This window comes from Felis catus, chromosome F1 (assembly GCF_018350175.1).
Source record: "Felis catus isolate Fca126 chromosome F1, F.catus_Fca126_mat1.0, whole genome shotgun sequence".
NCBI classification, from domain to species: domain Eukaryota; kingdom Metazoa; phylum Chordata; class Mammalia; order Carnivora; family Felidae; genus Felis; species Felis catus.
Genome location: NC_058384.1, coordinates 38,121,430 through 38,140,698, shown reverse-complemented (window position 1 = coordinate 38,140,698; position 19,269 = coordinate 38,121,430). Strand labels below are relative to the sequence as shown.

Below are 19,269 nucleotides of genomic sequence, written 5' to 3'. Positions count from 1 at the left end.
TATGTTTTGAACCTCTCTTATGCCAGGTATTGTTCTAGGAGGTTTGTCATCACTGACAAAATAAAGTTTAGATTCTAACTAGATCAAATAATATGTATAATATATAAATAATTTACATACAGTGATAAAAGATAGCAAGTACTAAAGGAGAATGAGAAATACTAAGGCAGATTAATGAAGATCAGCATTGCAGGAGTCACAGAACAAAGGCAGTAGATTTTCATTTAAATAGGGTAAGCAGTCAGAATAGACCTAATTGAGAAAATACTTGCAGGACTTGATGGAAGAGTATTCCAGACAGTGTGAACAGCCAGGCAAACACCCTGTGGTGGGATCCTTCCTGAAGTATTCCAGAATGGCAAGGAAGTTTTGAGAGGAATGAATGAGTTGGAAAGTAAGTCAGAGAGTAATGGTGGCCACATCACATAGGGTTTTCTGAGATCCCAAGGAACTTTGCTTTTATCTTGGGAGATGAAGAGCTTTGTAAGTTTTTTAATAGAGGAATATAATAATATTTGGCTGATGTATTGAGAAAGGACTAAAGAAAGTAAAAGTAGGAGCAGCAAGGCTTGTTTTGAGTCTATTTTAGGAATCCAGGTATAGCTCAAACCAGGAAGAGGGCAGAAGGGATGAGTGGATTCTATGTATAATTTGAAGGCAGAAGCATGAGGATTGCCTGTGGGTTATAAATGAAAGAAAAAAGCCAAGAGGACACCAAGGCTTTTTGCCTAAAAGAAGAAGTCACTACTTATTGAGATGTGGCAGGCTGCAGGTAAGATGATCAGAAGCTGCTTTTGGACTTACTGACTTCTAAATAAATATTAGAGACCCTTGTGGATATATTTACTAGGAAGGTAGATATACAAATATAGAATATAAAGTAGAGGCTTGGTCTAGGGATACAAACTGTGAGGCTATTGGCATATATATGATATGTAAGCCATGAGACTGGGTATAGTAAATAAGAGACTGAAAATATATGTAAGAAAAGAAGAAGAAAAAGCCTAAGGACTAGGGAGAAGAGAAATAGCTAGCAAAAGGTATCAGGAAGGAAGAACCAGTGGGTAGGAAAAACAAGGTGATGAATAAAAATGTTAAGAAAGAGAGTGATCATTTGTGTCAGATGCTTCTACTAGGTTAATTAAGATGAAAATTGAAACCTGGTCTTTAGATCTAGTTGGGAGATTTGTCACTTTGAAAAGAGAAGTTTTGGTAGACTGGTGATGGTAAAGGTATGTTAGGGATGTGTTTAAGAGAGAAAAACATTGCCCTGCCCCTAGGTCAGCACAGCACCACATAGAGAGGTTTCTACTCACCCTCTAGTTCCTCCAGTGGGGAAAGAGAAACCAAAGGATACAACCAGCACTGCCCCACACCCAGCGTTGTGGGTTGCTTTGTGGTAGCCCTACCCTGATCTCACCCCATAGGTATTTCAAGGAAATCTGTGGGACTCAATTAATGAGAATCTGACTGTGAAGAAGGTGGGGAGGGACTTGTAACAACCAGCACATAATCTGGGCAGACCAAGTTTATACCTGTAGTGAGCAAGTAGTATTCCAAACCAGCAGCTTAGCTTATCTGCAGAAACAAATCAGGGGTGCACTCTGACCAGGGAACTCGGTGGGCAGATCTTTCTGGTTCAGATCCTCAAACAAGGAGTTTTGCCAGCACTACAGCCTGGTATGCCCATGCCTCACTATGGAGTCGGGTCACAGTCCCACCCACTGTGGAGAATCTCTCCCAGCCACATTTAACCAGAAGGGCTGGTGAACTCCTGGAAGCTGTGCAGCCTGGCAATGCTAAAGCCAAGAAATGAGTTGGCAGTGCTGATAGCCCCCAGAGTAAACCTAGCAGGAGAGTTCTCCTGCTACACATATGCAGGGCAATTGGTTCAAAATCAAGGCTGAGGGTACCGCCAGGTCCTTTCCAACTAGACAACCTGTTTGGGAAATTGAGAGTTGCCAGGAGTGGCCCCTCCCCTTCCTGTACAGGCAAGGGAATTTAGCTATAGCCCTACCTGCTGTGGCTTCCAGCCCCATCTGATGGGATGGCAAGAGCACCTGGAAGCTCTGCAGCCCAGTGGTGCTTAAGCTGAAGGAAGGGCAGACAGAGCCGGTAGTTTGTAAAGCAAAGCCAGTAGACCTGTTTAACCAGGGAACTGGGGGCATGGGTCAGCTTGAGTTAAGACAACAACCAAAGAGCATTACCTGCTTTAGAACTGCTTTTCCCACTGGTCCTGGGAAGGAAAACTAATTCATAGTAATCCTCAATGCTGAATACAGCCATTAGCCTGCTTGAGAAGGGAACCTAACCAGAACACAGAAAAGCTATGTAGCCCATCCCACATCCCTACTTATAGTGGCACTTAAACAGAGAGCATGGTCCATGGCGTTCCCCATCTGCAGAGCAAAACCAGTAGCCTCATCTGAACAGGGAAATCAGTGTGCACTCTTATCTGATATGAGTCCCCCAAGGGCTGTATAGGCCCTTGGTCCCATCCCAATGCCCTGCTAGACCAAGGAAGCTAATTAATAGCCCCATCTATTACTGAATATAGTACCCAGCCCCAACCATCTAATAAGCCTGACCAGAGAATCAAGGTAAATGTAGAGGCCATCCCAAAGCCTCACTTGGGTAGGAAACCAAGTCAACAGTTCTGTTCAACTGTTTTCAGCCAGTGGCACAATTCTGCATCCTTAACTTCAGAGTTGCCTTACCTCAAAATAGACCATAATAGCAGACCCCACCTGCCCAAGACATTCTAAGCAGACATGCTCAGAGACCAAAACTGAGCAGACTGGTGAAGATCTATCTCTGCCAAAGCAAATCTGTAAGTCTGGAAAAGAAGCCTGATTACTCAAATGTGCAGATACCAATATAAGGAATTAAGGATAATAAAAAAACAGATAAATGTGACACCATCAAAGAAAATTAATAAAGCTCTAATAATTGATCTTAAAGAATTGGAGATCTGGGGGCACCTTGGTGTCTCAGTTGGTTGAGCATCCAACTTTGGTTCAGGTCATGATCTCAGAGGTTGTGACTTTGAACACTACATTGGGCTGAGCTCCATGTTGGCGGTCCCCTCCACCTCTCTGCCCCTTCCCCATGTGTGCTCTCTTTCTCTCTCAAAATAAATAAATAAATAAAGCTTAAGAAAAATAAAAAGAAATGGATATGTATGAACTGACAAAAAAATTCAGAATCATCTTCTTGAAGAAATTTAGTGAACTATAAGAATATACAGACAACTAATCACAATTAGATAAACAATGCACTAATAAACAAATAGTTTAATAAAGCAAAAAAAAAAGAATTAAGAAAAAAAACCCAGAAATACTAGAATTGAAAAGTACAATAACTGAATTGAAGAATTCAATAGAGTTTCAAAAGCAGACTCAACCCTGCAAAAGAAAGAACCAGTGACCCACAGGATAGAACATTAGCAATTATCCAGTCAGAGGAGCAAAAAGAAAAAAAAAAGAATGAAAAGGAGCAAAGAAAGGCTATGAGACTTATAGGACACAATAAAATGAAGCAATTTTTACATTCTGCAAATTCCAGGAGGAGAAGAGAAAGGGAAAATAATAGAGAAATATATTTAAAACAATAATGGATAAAAACTTCCTGAAGCTCAAGAGAAAAATGGATATCCAGATCCATGAGGCCCAAAGGACCCCAAATTAGTTGAACTTGCATAAGGCTGTACCAACATACAGTATAATTAAATTTTGAAACATCAAAGACAAAGGAAGAATTTTTTTTTTAATTTTTTTTTTTCTTTCAACGGTTTATTTATTTTTGGGACAGAGAGAGACAGAGCATGAACGGGGGAGGGGCAGAGAGAGAGGGAGACACAGAATCAGAAACAGGCTCCAGGCTCTGAGCCATCAGCCCAGAGCCTGACGTGGGGCTCGAACTCATGGACCACGAGATCGTGACCTGGCTGAAGTCGGATGCTTAACCGACTGCACCACCCAGGTGCCCCAACAAAGGAAGAATTTTAAAAGCAACAAGAGAGAAAAGTTACGTACAAGGGAAACCCCCCCTCCCCATAAGACTATCAGTGGATTTATCAATACAAATCAATCAATATCAAATTCAGGCCAGGAGAGAATGAGATAACATATTCAAAATATTGAAAGAAGAACAACTATCAACCAAGAATACTATACCTAATGAAGCTGTCCTTCAGAAATGAAAGGAGGGGTAAAGACTTTCCCAAACAAACAAAAGCTGGAGGGAATTCATTACCACTAGACTTGCCTTACAAGAAACGATAAAAGGAGTTCCTTGAGTGAAAATAAAAAGATAATAATTAACATCGTAAAACATATAAAAGGTAGCATAAAACTTACTGGTAATACTAAATATATAGTCAAAGTTAGATTCTGTAGTTTTGTAATGGTGGTGCATAATTCACTAATGGCTCTAACTTAAAAGTTTAAAAAATGAACTAAATAAAAATCAACATAGTAAAAAAGCAATAACTGCAATAATCTGTTATTAGTTACACAAGATAAAAAATATGTAAACTGGGACAACAATAACCTAAAATGTGAAGAGTAGAAGTAAAAGTGTAAGGTTTAGGAATTCTATTAATATGAAGTTATTACAAACTTATAAACTAGGGTTATAATTTTAAGCTATTTTATGTAAGTCTCATGGTAACCACAAAGGAAAACCTATAGCAATTATGCAAAAGAACATGATAAAGAAGCCATAGCATACTAATATCAAAAAACATCAAAACATAAAAAAAGACAGCAAGATAAGGAACAAGGAACAGTGGAGCTACAAAACAACCAGAAACCAATTAACAAAATGGCAATAGTAAGTTGTTACCTATCAATATTTTTTTAATGTAAATAGATTAACTTTTCCACGCAAAAGACACAGAATGGCTCAATAGATAAAAAAGAAACAAACAAAAAACCAAACAACAACAACAATAACAACAAAAAACCAAGATCTAACAATATGCTGCTACAAGAGATTCAATTTAGCTTTCAAGGCACACACAGGCTGAGAGCCAAGGGAAAGAAAAAGTCATTCAAGCAAATGGTGATAATAACAAAAAGAGCAGAGTAGCTATACTTACATCAGACAAAATAGATTTAAACTAAAAATGGTAAAAAGAGACAAAGACAAAGGTGGTCATTATATAACGATAAAGGGTCAATCCATCAAGAAGATACAACAATTATAAGTATTTATGCACCTAACATTAAGCACTTAAATATATAAAGCATAATCTAACAGAGTTAAAAGGAGAAATAAATCATCCAGACAGAGAATCAATAAGGAAGAAGTGAGAATGAACAATGCTTTAGACCAAATGGACCTAACAGACGTTTACTGAACATTCTATCTAACAACAGCAGAACATATATTCTTCTCAAACATACATGGAAAATTTTCTGGATAGACTATATGTTAGGCCACATACACACACAAAAAAGTTCTAGCAAATTCAAGAAGATTGAAATCATACCAAGTATCTTCTCTAAACACAATGGTTAGAAATCAATAACAAGAAGAAAACTGGAAAATTCACAAACACATGGAAATCAAATAACACTCCCCTGAACAACCAGTGGATAAAATAAGAAATTGAAGGGGAAATTAAAAATTTATTGAGAGGAATGATATTGGAAATATATCAACGTTTGGGATGCAGCAAAAGCAGTTCTTAGAGGGAATTTCATAGCAATAAACCCATTAAGAAGCAAGAGAGTTAATCCTGAGTTCTCATCACAGAGAATTTTTTTCTTTCTCTATTATTTCTTTTCTTCTTATTGTATCTATATGAGATGATGAATGTTTGCCGAACTTCTTGTGGTAATCATTTCACAATATATGTAGATCGAACCATCATGCTGTATGACTTAAACTTATATGGTGATGTCAATTACTTGAAATCAGTGTCAATTACCTACTATTACCATTATTTATATATTTTGGTAAGTGGGTAGATACGTTGGTAGGAGTCTGCTGTGCCAAAGGTAATATTTTTGCTAAAGCAGATTAATCTGACCTCAGGTACATAGTAGGCATTCATTCACTGGGTAAATGTGTTCTTTTCTACTTAATTAGCAAAAAAGGATCCGAAACAATTCACTCCCATATGGAATAGACAACAATATACATTCACAGTGTTTTTTCTGTTCTCTGTCCTGGTATAGTCTAAATAGATCTAGACAATCTAGATGTCCCACAGAATATCTCCTTGATTCACTAAATCAATGACATCATGCTGATCCAGCAAGAGGAGTAAGAGGTGACGGGTAAGATACAACAAGCTTAAAAGTGGAAAATAAACCCTACGAAAATCCTGGGGTTTGCTATAACAGTAAGTTTTTTTAGGGCTTCAGTGTTTGGAGTGTGTTGGAATGTCCCTCCAAAGTAAAAGGCAAATTGTTAAATCTTGCATTCCATATCGCAGAAAAAGAAATATAATGTCTGGTAGGCCTCTTTTTGGTATATGAGACAACATGTTCTGTACATAAGAATATTGATCTGGTCCTAGTGACTTGAGGAATGGGGATTTAACTTGTGCCTGGGAGCTTAGTTGGTTGAGGTACTGACCAAGGCTCAGGTCATGATCTCACGGTCCATGAGTTCAAGTCCCATGTTGGCCTCTGTGCTGACAGCTTGGAGCCTGGAGCCTGCTTCAGATTCTGTCTTTGACTCTCTCTGCCCCTCCTTGACTTGTGCTCTCTCTCCCTCTCTCAAAAATAAATAAACATTAAAATAATAATAATAAAAAGACTGAGGATTTGGCCCACACCGCCAAGGAAACCACTAAGAACAATAGAAGGTATAGCTGAGGCAGGGGGAAATTAGAATGGATAATGGCAGAGAGGAAGATAAATGATACCAATTGTGTCCGAACTGCCCTGACTATATGTCAGTGATTCTACCTTGAAATGGTAACTCTCTTATTTATGAGCCCACTTGAAAAAATCTATAAAGTTCTACACACATGTAAGATCAGCCATTGGGTCTGTGCTAACATTTCTATTGGTAAATCAGTCGCAGATTGAAACATTTTCCTGTTAGGTAATACTATACTGGATGTTAAAACTGCATATATCTGGGGCCAAAAGTAACTGACAAAATTCCTTAGATGAAAGTTATAAAAAGAAAGCCATATAGAAATCCTCCCATAGGAAGCAGCAGTTGACGGAAATGTACAACTAAGTACTTAGCTAATTCCTCTGAGATCAAATAAGAATTCCCCAATCAACTGTTCAAATTTGAAACTGAATATGTCTCCCCTTGCAAGCAGCTCTCATCCTTTCTGTAGGAGTGTGCTTAGGGGAGTTACTGCAGTATTCATGTTGCAAGTCATGAGAAAGTAAGGCCTCATGGTTATTACTTAACTGGGACTCTGGAGCATTACTGTAAAGTAGCTGCCCCCACTTGCAGACCTCCATGTCTCTAGAACTACTTGGTAGAAAGGTTAGACTGGAGAATGTTTCTGAACCACAGGGAAAACCAAGTGATGGATACGGGTGCCTGAAATTCAACTACTGTTCATTCATTTTATTTAACCAACATTTATTGCTTGGCTCTTTTATACCAGCCACTCTGCTCAGCATTTTGAGAGCTTAAAAATGAACAGGACATAGACCCTGCTGTTCTTTTCTGAAACTTCAAATCTTTTAAGTTTTTTTTTTTTTTTTTTTTTTTTTTAAGTCCGTAGTTCTCAAATTGTAGAGGGAGCTTAATTAGATTCAGGGCCCAAGAATCTGCTTGTTTAGCCAGTTCCCATGGTGATTCTGATGTTACTGATTATTGAATCCCACCTTGAGAAACATTTCTTTAACAGGTATGAATGGTTATTTGTAGCTAAAAACAAGACCTTGTGGAAGGAAAGAAATTACAAAGGGAAAAATAGAAGAATGTTATAAAAGCTGTGTTTATGTTATCATTTTAAATTAGGTAGTTTTTTTTTTTTTTAGCACATTTAATGAAATGTGAATGAAGGCTCAAGTCTAGATTAAAAGATGAAATTTCAGACAAATAATGTGAGCTGCAGTCAGCATCAGCTTCACCAACTTGCAGAGCAAGTAGTGTCTTAGGGAAGGTTCTTCCTTGAGAACTGTTGCCTCTTAGTCCTGGCTGAGCCTCAGCTAGCACTCCCCACACTTCTGTGAGTAGCAAAATAGTCTGTCAGTCCCTTCCCCCCTCCTATCTTTAAAAGGATCAAGGAAATGTATTCAGTTAGTATATACTCCTCCCTCCCTCCCTCCCTCCCTCCCTCCCTCCCTCCCTCCCTTCCTTCCTTCTTTCCTTCCCTCCCTCCCTCTCTCCTCTCTTTCTCTCCCTCTCTCCTTCCCTTTCTTTCTCTCCCTCCCTTTCTCTCTTTCTTCCTTCCCTCCCTTCCTCCCTCTGTTCCTCCCTCCCTTCCTCCCTTCCCCCCTCCTTCCTTCTTCCTTTTTTCTCTCCCTCCCTCTTTCCCTTTTTCTCTCTCCCTTCCTTTTTCTTTCTTTCTTTCTTTCTTTCTTTCTTTCTTTCTTTCTTTCTTTCTTTCTTTCTTTCTTTCTTTCTTTCTTTCTTTCTTTCCTGAACCCCTGAGAGAATCCTGTGTAGCATTACCAAGTGGTAAGTGCTCCAAGGAAGTCATCAAAAAAAGTATTTTTGGTTTTGGTTGTGTTTTTGTTTTTGTTTTTGCTTTTGCCTTTTGGAGTGCTGGCACCTTTTTACTTGCTTACCTTGAATCCCCTCCCATCTTTTTCAATGCACTAGAATTCTGCCATCTGCTTTCTGGAGGCCATTTGCCATTCTCTCAGGGTTGCTGGAAGCCTATAGGCACACTGCTTATCTCAGCCTCTGAACAGTTAACCCTGTCTCTCTTCATTATAAAAAACAACCATCCAAAATGAGAAAGACAAAAATATTTTTATCCTTTTAAACCTTTTTATCCTTTTATACTTTTAAAATAAAAATGATTGCCTATCTATGTATTTCTTGGAGCTTTTTAAAAATGAGCCTGCTATTATTAGAGCTGCATGTTTAACACAACCCACATAGTTTAAAAAATTTTATGGCAAGTTAATAACGTCTCTGTTTGTTTCTAGTATCAGTCCTATGGTCAAAACACTTGTCACAGTAATAAACAATGGCATAATTAGAACCTACTTCAATGAATTTGGGTCAATGTATCACCCTCTCAGAGCACATTTTAAATTTATCACAATGATAGCCTGGGGAAAATTTGGCTTTTTGGCATTCGCTAGTTTAAGTCATTATTTTGAGAACAAATTGTACTCAACCCGGAGTTCAAGTGTAAAAGACAATAAAACACAATGACTAAATAAATGGGTTTTGATTGCCTTGGAAAGGTTTAGTCTTCATTCCTCCCATTCCAAATAGTAATGATTTCAGGCTTTCTTGTGATTATACACAATATTACTTTTTTTCTTCTAAAGTTGCCTGTTGAACCATATTACAATTATAAGTTATATTTATTTAGTGCTCACTCTGTGCCAGGAACTGTGCAGAGCACATTATGTGCATTATGCCACCAAGTAGCTGCTTCATTTTATCAGTGAGAGAATTGAGTCTTCGAGATTTTAAAGAGCTTTCTCAAGGTCATATATTTAATAAGTGACAGAACTCGAAATAAAACCCAGCAGCTCTGGCAGCATAATTCGTATCATGGTAACTTACTTCTGATATCAATAGCCATCAAGTTCCCTCAAAACTCATAGAAATAATTCTGAAGGATGGAAGTATACGAGAACATCCATTGCTTCAGCAAGGCCAAAGGATGATGAAAACTGAAAAAAGGACATTAAATATGATGAAAATGCAAGCACTAGTGACATTAGAGAGAGCAATGCCTAACAACAGTGTGCTCAGAAGATAGCCAAAAAAAAAAAAAAAGATCGTGGTAGCCCACAAATTCTGATTGGTCTCTTGGTCTGATTGTTTTCAGTTCCTGGAAGAGCATAGGATCTAAGGAAGCAACACATTTGGCACTGTTATAGGAATGGAAGACCATTGTGGCTATGACGAATGAGCAAGAGGGAGAAGAGTAAGGAATGAAGTTGAAGAGGTAAGTTTAGAGGCATTTCATGTAGAGTCTTGCAGGGGATAGTGGAGGGGCTGGATTATCCCAAGAGCAGTGGGTAGACATTGAGGGGTTTTAAGCAAAGGGAGAAAAGGAGGTAATTATATAGTACATATTTTTATGTAATCACTCTGAATGCTGTATAATGAATAAGTTGTAGAGAGGCAAGAGAGGAAGCAGAGAGACCAGGAAGGAGGCTACTACTGTTGTCTATGATGATGGGTTTAACTAAAGTGGTAGCGGTAGAGATGGGTGAACTCAAGATATATTCTGGAGTAGAGCCAATAAGAATTGGTGAAGAATTGGATGTAAGGCCTGAGAGAAGATAAAAAATCAAGGGTGACTTCTTGAAATGACAGTAGAGGGCTGGTAGTTTGTTGAGATGAGAAAGATTAGGATCAGAAGCAACTCAGAGGAAGAAAATCAAAAACTCTGTTTTGGATATTTTGAGGTGATTTTTAAAACATCCAAGGAAGATTTAAGATAAATATTACCTGTTCAAAACATGGAAGCTGGAATTCTGAGTCTTCCTGAAAGAAGTCACAGAAACAGTGGGTGGGGTATGAATTTCAGTCAGCAGAAATGAAAGGCAGGGAAGGTGAGAATGTCCATGAAGATTGGGCATAGAATTCAGAATGGAGGATAGACCTCTTTGACAGCAGTTTTTCTGGGAAAAGCGAATCTCTAGCGTCTGGTTCAATACATAGTTGAACAAAATTTTTTCAGCTGCATGTAGCAATCAGCTATTTCGGTTTAGATACAGCTATTGCTCTTGTTGGAAACAAGAAGCAGTGGGGCGCCTGGATGGCTCACTCGGTTAAGCGTCTGATTTCGGTTCAGGTCATGATCTCATGGTTTCCTGCGTGAATTCAAGGCCTGCATTGAGCTCTGTGCTGACAGCTCAGAGGCTGGAGCCTGTCAGATTCTGTGTCTCCCCCTCTTTCTCTCTGCCCCTCCCCCACTTGTGCTCTGTCTCTCTCTGCCTCTCAAAAATAAATAAATGTAAAAAAAAATTGAAAAAAGAAACAAGAAGCAGTGATACAGATGAGTCTGTTAACAGGTACCTCCTAAATTCAGGCCACCCCTTTAAATTCACTAGTAACCTCCAGATTCTCAGGTGTTGTTTTTGTTTTTCTGGACAGAGCTTCTAGTACTGTATTTACTTTATTACCAAAGCCCCTTCAGTGGCCTCCCGGTGGCCTTTCCTCCCAAGGAAAACTTCCCTAGGTGATTCTAAGGTGATGTCCTTTCCTTTTATTGTGTCATGCTGCTGCAACATCTCTTGACTATTACAATTTGTTTCTGTCAGGGTCCTCCCTCTGGTAGAGCATCCACCACAACAGGAACTGAATAAATGATTCTAACAATGTCTTTAAAATGAGCCTGTAACTTTAGTTACATGAATTATTCTAGTAGCAATGGAATCATCCTGTTTCTGTGAAGACTTTTCTTTCTTTCTTTTTTTTCTTTCCATTTTACACATAAGGGGTAGCATCAGCTGTTTGTGAATCCAGAACATTCTATTTGGACCATTCTCAAAGAAACACGTCACTCAAAGCTGTGTCAATAGAGAATTAAAACTTCCACATGACTAGGTATTCAAAATGTAAATACAGCCAGCTATGGCATTTTAGAAACCCCAAAGTAAAAACTTTACCACCAAAGGAAAAAAATAGCTTGAAAAGAGGACAGCAGGACAAATGAGGACAGCTAGTCTTTTTTCAGCTTATTTTTGTTGGATTCATTTTGAGTTTTGTAAACCAAGCTCCAGTTAGATCTTGAGGAAAAAAATCTAACTGACATAATTCACTGAGTCAACCTTTTCACAAAAAGGTTTTGAACATCAAGGCAGCATTAGCAGTTTTCTAGCCTCGTGTCTTGATTGATCAGTTTAAACAGGGCTAAATATATAACCTTATAAATAGATCAAGTAAGAGGAGAGAAAATAACATTTTAAGTGTTCTTTACTGCTAAAATGAAAACAACAATAAAAATCTATCCAAGTAACATCTAAAAAAAAAACCAAAACATAAAATTTTATTCACTTTATTTTTCCTCTACCAAATGTATATTATGTCTGTCTACAGATGGGTATTTTTTTTAATGCTAGATTATACAATAAATATGCTGTATAATAACATAAAGCAGATGATGCTAGAAAGAAACTCTGCTTCCTGGGTAAAAATATATAAAATATCATTTTTCTTAATGTCACAGTCGTTACTCATCTTTGATCCTACTTTTCTAACCTCAACTGTATATTATATGCTCAAGAAAAAGACATGGAATTCTTTTTTTTTTTTTTTTAAGACAGATGGAAATCTTTTGGGGACTGAAATTATTCCTTCTGAATAAGAATGCCTAAGTTTTGGACTAATATTATACATTTGCCAGCTGGACTTCCCAAGTCTGACTATTTGCGGGCATCTATGCCATAATAGAGCATCCTGCCCTTTATCCATTTGCTCGAAGATGTTGCTTTATGGTTAACAACTTTGTGCCAGTATGTAACCAATGAGAAGTTGAAGGACTAATTGTGAGTGTTCACATTTATCCTTATATTATTTAAACAATCTCCACCACATCATTAAGTCCTCAATGTTAAACTCACAAATAATTCTGAAATATAATAAGAGAGCAACTCAATTGGTAATAAGAGGCTCCCAAAAATCTTATGTGATTTCATTATAAAGTATTATTTTGTATGATTTTCAAAAAGGAACACATCACTCTTCTAAAAGAAGAAAGTGGCCAATTAAAATCAGTATCTTCAAATAAATAGATTGTTTTGGCTGAATATATTTCTATAACTTCATCAAGCTGTAATACAAATTTCAAAGGTGGTAAATAAATTTAAAGTAGTGGGGTGCTGCTCCATGCATTAAGTGAGTAAATATAATCACTAGGATATTTTTGACTTATAGTTTCACATAGAATGACCTTGATGAATGGGACAAAGAAAACTTTTTAGACAAAAGAGCAAAAGTAAAGCCACCAGTAGATTTTATACTCCAAAAGAAATTTAGGAGTTTGCTCTTTCTTCCTTTTTTTTTTTTTCCTTGAAAATATTACCCTCAGTTTCTTTTATTTCAAAATAAATACTAGGCCTGGATTTTTAAGTAAAGAGGCAATTATAAGCACATTAACATTTCTACCAGACAGCAAAGATAGTGCTGGCCAGCCAACCCCAAACAGAATGCAGCTTGGCACTGAGCCCCGGGCCACTGCAATGAGGCGCTCTCCTCCCCATCACCCAGTGCAGAGAATAAGCTCCCCATTCTGCCGTGAACTTTCATTTAGGACAACACTGTCGTGCTGCAAACCCAGAGGTGTGCTTTTATTTTGGGGTTTTCTCAGGCCCAAATTTCAAAGCCAAAGCCAAAGCAAAGGCGTGGTCTACACCAGGACTTTAAATAAAGTCAAATAGAATAAAATTCCCTTACTAGCGTTTATTCTAAACTGACTTGTCCAGATGGCTTCTTACAGGGAAAGGGAAAAAGGGGATACTCACGCTCTGCTTCCTTTCATGCTGGCGGGCTGTGATTATTGTTAATGACCCACAGCTGTACTAGTTCCCCCACCACCTCTACCCTCTGCCCACCCCCACCTTCCAGCTTCCTTCTTAGTTAAGCTTTTCTCCAGTAAGCTTTTCTCGGAGGGAGGGAGGTGGGAGTAAATTTTGTAATGGATCAACCTTCAGGACTCACCCCAAATCTGGCTGGTTTCTCATAAAACCTGAACACAGCAGTGGGATCCACTCCAAAGCGTATAGCTCTGCAAAACCAGCCAAACCCTACAGTTCCTAATTTTTCTAAATGTCCCAACAACATTTGTGAATTGATTTAAGGAAAGCAGTGTAAACATTAATCTTTTGGATATATCATTAGCTGCATACATGGCTAAAAAATGAGTTGTAAATTTATTGTTGTAAGTAGCACTCATCCATTCTATCATTCAGCATGTGTAGAAAGAGGGACAAGCAAACAGAGAACTTTGGCTATTTATTCATAAGAATAAATCCCTGTGCCTGCTGCCCCTGCTACCTTCACCACTTCACTGGGTTTATACAAGTTGAATTGGGAAAGGCTTCCATTTAGTGAGCCTTTAGATAAGTAAAGGACTCAAAATGTTTTTGAGATGCTGTCTGTTCTAGACTGGTTCTTGTGTTATAAGATATATCTGTCTTGCCAGATGCCCCTGCCTCCCATATCACGTGCCCATTCTACATGCTCTAGCTGTATATCCTCAGAAGACAAGATATGACTATTACCAGGCAAAGCTTTAAGTTTGTTACTATTAGTATTAATGTTACTGACACTTATGTTGCCATTATTAATACAAATGCTATCAATTTTAATATTAAAATAGTATTAATATTTACTATTACTATCAATGTTAATGCCTACAGTTTCTATTGCTGTGATTTTTGAAGTCTCTGATAGAACTTTTCTCAATTTGAGGAGCTTATGGTGTTTTGATGGTATTGTTGCTCATGTTTTCCACTGCTTTCCAAAGGTGTGAAAGAGGAGAATAAAACAAATGTGACAGTATTTGCACTATTTACACATTGGCCAGTGGCCTATTTGTTCTTATTTAGTGTAGTCCTTTTTTTTTAATGTGCAAGTGGCTCCCACTAAAATACCCTTTTGTGGAAATGTAAAATATGAAAATACGTGTTCTCAGAATTCTTCAGTTTTCTGCCTCTATAGCCTTTCCATATCCTGTGTTCTTTGAATGTTTCAAATACATATTTGTGAGTATATATGTTTAAACCACCTATTCAAATGATAAATATAAATATAAACCAGGACCTGTGTGTGTATATATACATGTACGTGTGTGTGTGTGTGTGTGTGTGTGTGTATGGAAAGGCAAATGTTTTATTATACTTTACAAGACAATTTTGTCAACCATTCATTTCATAAATATATTCTATGTATTGATAGTGTCTTCTATTTAAAAACTGAACAAAACTCTCTGTCTACCATGTTCCTTCAGCTGTCACTCTATTCCTCCTCTTTCAAACTAGAACTTTTGAAAGAATTGTCTATAATGCCTAACTCTCCTTCTTCCCTTTTTTTCATTCACTTACTGCAGTTGGTTTTATACTGCTATTTCCAAGATCAACAAAAAACCTTCTTTTCTCTAAATATAGGGAGCAATTTCCATTGCTTATCTTTCTTGACTTCTTAGCCACATTCAATACCATGGACTCATTTCCTTTTGGAAACACCTTTCCCTTGGGTTCCATGATCGTGTATTATGTGTGCATACACGTGTGTGTGTGTGTGTGTGTGTGTGTGTGTGTGTGTATGCTCCCACCTCTCTAGCCCTCTAGCCACTTATCTTCAGTTTCTTTTGCAGGCTTCTTTTCCACACCACTTCCTCTTTTACCAGTCTTTTAAATATTTATTTCCTTGGGAAGTTGTCTTAATAATAGTGGAAGACAACAACATTTAATAAATGCTTTTTTAAATTTAAATTTTAGTTAACATACAGTGCAATATTGGTTTCAGAAGTAGAATTCAGTACATACAACACCCAGCGCTCATCACAACAAGTGATTATTTTGTGTCAAGAACTACCCTAAACACTTTTATGTGTATGAAATCATTCAGTTGTAACAACAACCCTGTGAATAGGTACAATAGTAACTGTGAACTGTCTAATGTCTAAAAGAGGCTATTGAAGGAAAGAAAATGTAGGAACAGAATGAGTAAATGATAGATCTGGGACATAGAGCAGGTACTCTAAATCCAGAAACCACATGTGTACCACTGTGCTTCCCTACCCTCCCTCTTCTTTTCTCATATCCGTATGTGATCTTACCCCCTTGCATAGCAAGAGACCGAATTCAGATTGAATTAAAAAATTTGTTCAGCTCACACACAGTGCCAGATACTGTGCTAAATGTTGAAAAAATAAACATGAACAAAGCATGGGTTTTCCCCTAATACTATAGAGTCATAATTGTCCTGTCCCTATGGAGATGTATTCTTGGCATTAAGAATTGTCAGTCATTTTTATAAGTCTCTCAATATTCTGAAGTCTAAACATATGTCTACCCATCATTTTTCTGACTACCATTCACATAATTATTTTGTATCCTTTCAGAATGGAGTTATATTTATAATACTCTGCATAATATCAAAGACTCTCACTGCTCTTTAGATGCTGCTGTTACTTACTCTATATTTCTTTGACTGTATCTTTGAGGAAAGCACAACTTGTATAAAAATCTCATTTTAATATACAACATGACCCTTTTCCTTTGTTTCTTTTTGGCAGGACCAGCATTATTATCTGTACAGCTTTTTTAAAACATAGTGAATCAAAACTCTCCATAAGAACAGAAAACAATCGGCATAAAGAGAGGTCTCAGTGTAACAAAACATGCCAGGTACAGAACACACTTAGCCGTTGTGGGACAGAGTACTGCATTTGCCCTGGGGTCCAGTAATGTTCACTGGCTCAGAATATACTAAAAAGTCTACTCTGAATTCTTCTTGGCATATATTCATTGCTCCTTAATAGGTATATTAATTAAAAAAAACACATAGTGTCATTATACTATATAGAGGTGGCACGAAACAGACTAGTATGTGCACGAAACAAACTAGAATATGTTAATTAATAAAGTTTTGAGAAATGTGAAGAAAATATGGGGGAGATCTTCCCAGAGGAATCGATATGTGAGCAAAGACACATAATTAGGAGATAGGTTGGGAAAAAAGGGTAAGGTCACCAGTGAATAAAGTATAGATGAAAGTTAAGAAAGGAGACTGATACAACTGATACAAGTGATTATTGGGTATGTTGGCAGGGGGAGGAGTGACAACAAAATAGGGAGTTAAACTGGGCAAGTTTTGATGGTATTAGAATGTCATTCTATCCTGAGAGCAAGGAAGAGACATTAAAACAAGTTTTAAACAAGGGTGGAATATGATAAGGTTTATCTTCAGAAAAATAACTTGTGAGAATCAGGAGGTATTATTAAAAAGGTCCGTGTGAGGGTATCTGGGTGGTTCTGTCAGTTGTGTCTAACTCTTGATTTCAATTCAGGTCATGATTCCACAGTTGTGTGATCAAGCCCTACGTGGATCCTGCTTGGGATTCTCTCTCTCTCTCTCTCTCTCTCTCTCTCTCTCTCTCTCTCTGCCCCTCCCCTACTCACATATACACTCTTGCTCTCTCTCAAAAAAAAAAAAACAAAATAAAATGTTTTTTAAAAAGGACTGTGTGGAGCTGGAGAACTACTTATGAAGCTATTTCAAGAATCAAGTCACAAAGTGTGGGTAATATTCATAGTTGCTAACAGCCCAAACTCCCTGTGTTCAAACCCAACTGTTCTGTTTTTCAATTATTCAGCCTCAGTAGATTACTTCACCTTTGTTAATATTAATTTTCCCATCTCTAAAGTAAGGATGAAACCATTTATTTCATTGGTTTGTTATGAGAATTAAATGAGGTTTTAATTGTAGGGTTTGCAACTCTACAAGCATTCAGTAAAGGTAAACCACTTTTTTTTCTTATCTCTGAAGAAAGTAGGAAAGGAAATTAGGATATGACTTTGAAAGTTAAAATTGAGATTTGAGTAGTGTGCAAAAACAGGTACTGACAGGAAAAAATAAAGAAAAGGGAGAGGTTAAAAATGAACCCACACTGGGGGAACTTCCTGTTTTATATCATGAAATGAGATACAGGACATTTCATGTATCGTAAATATGAATTGTTTGATGGAAGGAACAGAGGAAAGATTGTTCTTTTGGGGACATTTTAAGATGAAGTAGTTAATGATAAAACTGAAATTTTCATGAATTAGTTCGAAACTGAGAGTTGTAAGACAGAAGAAAGAATTGAAGAGCAGATAAAAAATTATTCATTTAAAAGTTATATGTGATAATGTAGCCATTTAGTGAAGAAGGATATCGGAAGAAGTAAAGGTGACTGAAGGAGGAACCATAATAAAACCAAATTTTAGAGATAAGCATAGGAAGAGGAGTTTACAAAGGGTATTTAGAGATGTAAGAAGAGAAATAAGAACAAGCAGAGTCTCAGAACCAAGAGGTAAATGGGTTTAACCAATAAGAAATAAGTCAATAGCATCAAATCATGCAAGTAAGTCCACTTGATTGTAGACTGAAGCAAAGCCATTGGCTCAGCAATTATGACAAAATGACTGTAGATTTTGATGAGGTAGGACTTTTAGAATATTTTACCTATCAGATAAATGCAATAGTAGAAGATGCCTGAGTAGATAATGAAGTATAGGAAAAAAATGTCAGAATCATGAATGAATGAGAAGAATAGATGGCAGGGTTAATTTTGGAAGAAATTCACAGTACTTCCTGTAATGGTGATCTAGGAGTTTAGAACAAACTTCCTGCCAAAAACAACTGGGCAAGCTGCATGAGTGATAACATGATGCTCTTTGTATTCATACTATTAGGGGTCATAGCACTTTCTACATCTGTGGCTTGATATCTGTCATCAGTTTTGGAAAACCACAACTTCATCATACAGTTGTTAAAATCTAAAGAAAAAGAAAAAGAGGTAAAAGCTGACAGAGAAACAATGGCATATGATCTTCGAAATAGTTGACTTCTCACCAGGATCAATGGAAACCAGTGAATAATGGAATTATTTTTAAAGGGCTGAAAAGGACGTAACTATCAACATAGAATTCTTAATTCTATGTAAAGATATATCTCAAAAATGAACATAAAAGAGGAGTGCCTGGGTGGCTCAATTTGTTCATGTCCAGCTCTTGAGTTCGGCTCAGGTCATGATCTCATGGTTTGTGAGTTTGAACCCTGTGTTAGGCTCTGTGCTCATAGCACCAAGCCTGCTTGGGATTCTCTGTTGTTCTCTCTGTGCCTCCACTGCTCATGCTCTCTCCCTCCCCCCCCAAAAAATAAATATAAAATTTTTTTAAAGAACATAAAAGAAAAGCATTTTCAGACAATAAATAAAAAGAAAAAAAATTGTTGCCACCAGACATGCAATGTAGAAATACTGAAAAGTATATAAAGGCAGAAGAAAACAATCTCACATGAAGATACAGAGATATAGGAAGGCTTAAAGACACTGAAAGAAGTGTGAGTACATCTACTCAACAAATGAGTACATCTAAATCAATATAAAAATGTCTGAAGAGTTTTAAGAAAACAACAGTATGAAAGTTGGAA

At 37.3% G+C, this 19,269-nt stretch overlaps 1 long non-coding RNA gene across 3 annotated transcripts in view; it reads left to right on the top strand.

Annotated features, from left to right (window-relative positions):
- Nucleotides 1–19,269, top strand: part of LOC109495685 — a 401,491-nt gene that overhangs the window by 75,636 nt on the left and 306,586 nt on the right. For all 3 annotated transcript variants that reach the window (XR_006591602.1, XR_002151291.2, XR_006591601.1), the window contains exon 2: nt 9,947–10,066. This is a non-coding gene — a long non-coding RNA (uncharacterized LOC109495685). The remainder of the gene's footprint in view (nt 1–9,946; nt 10,067–19,269) is intronic.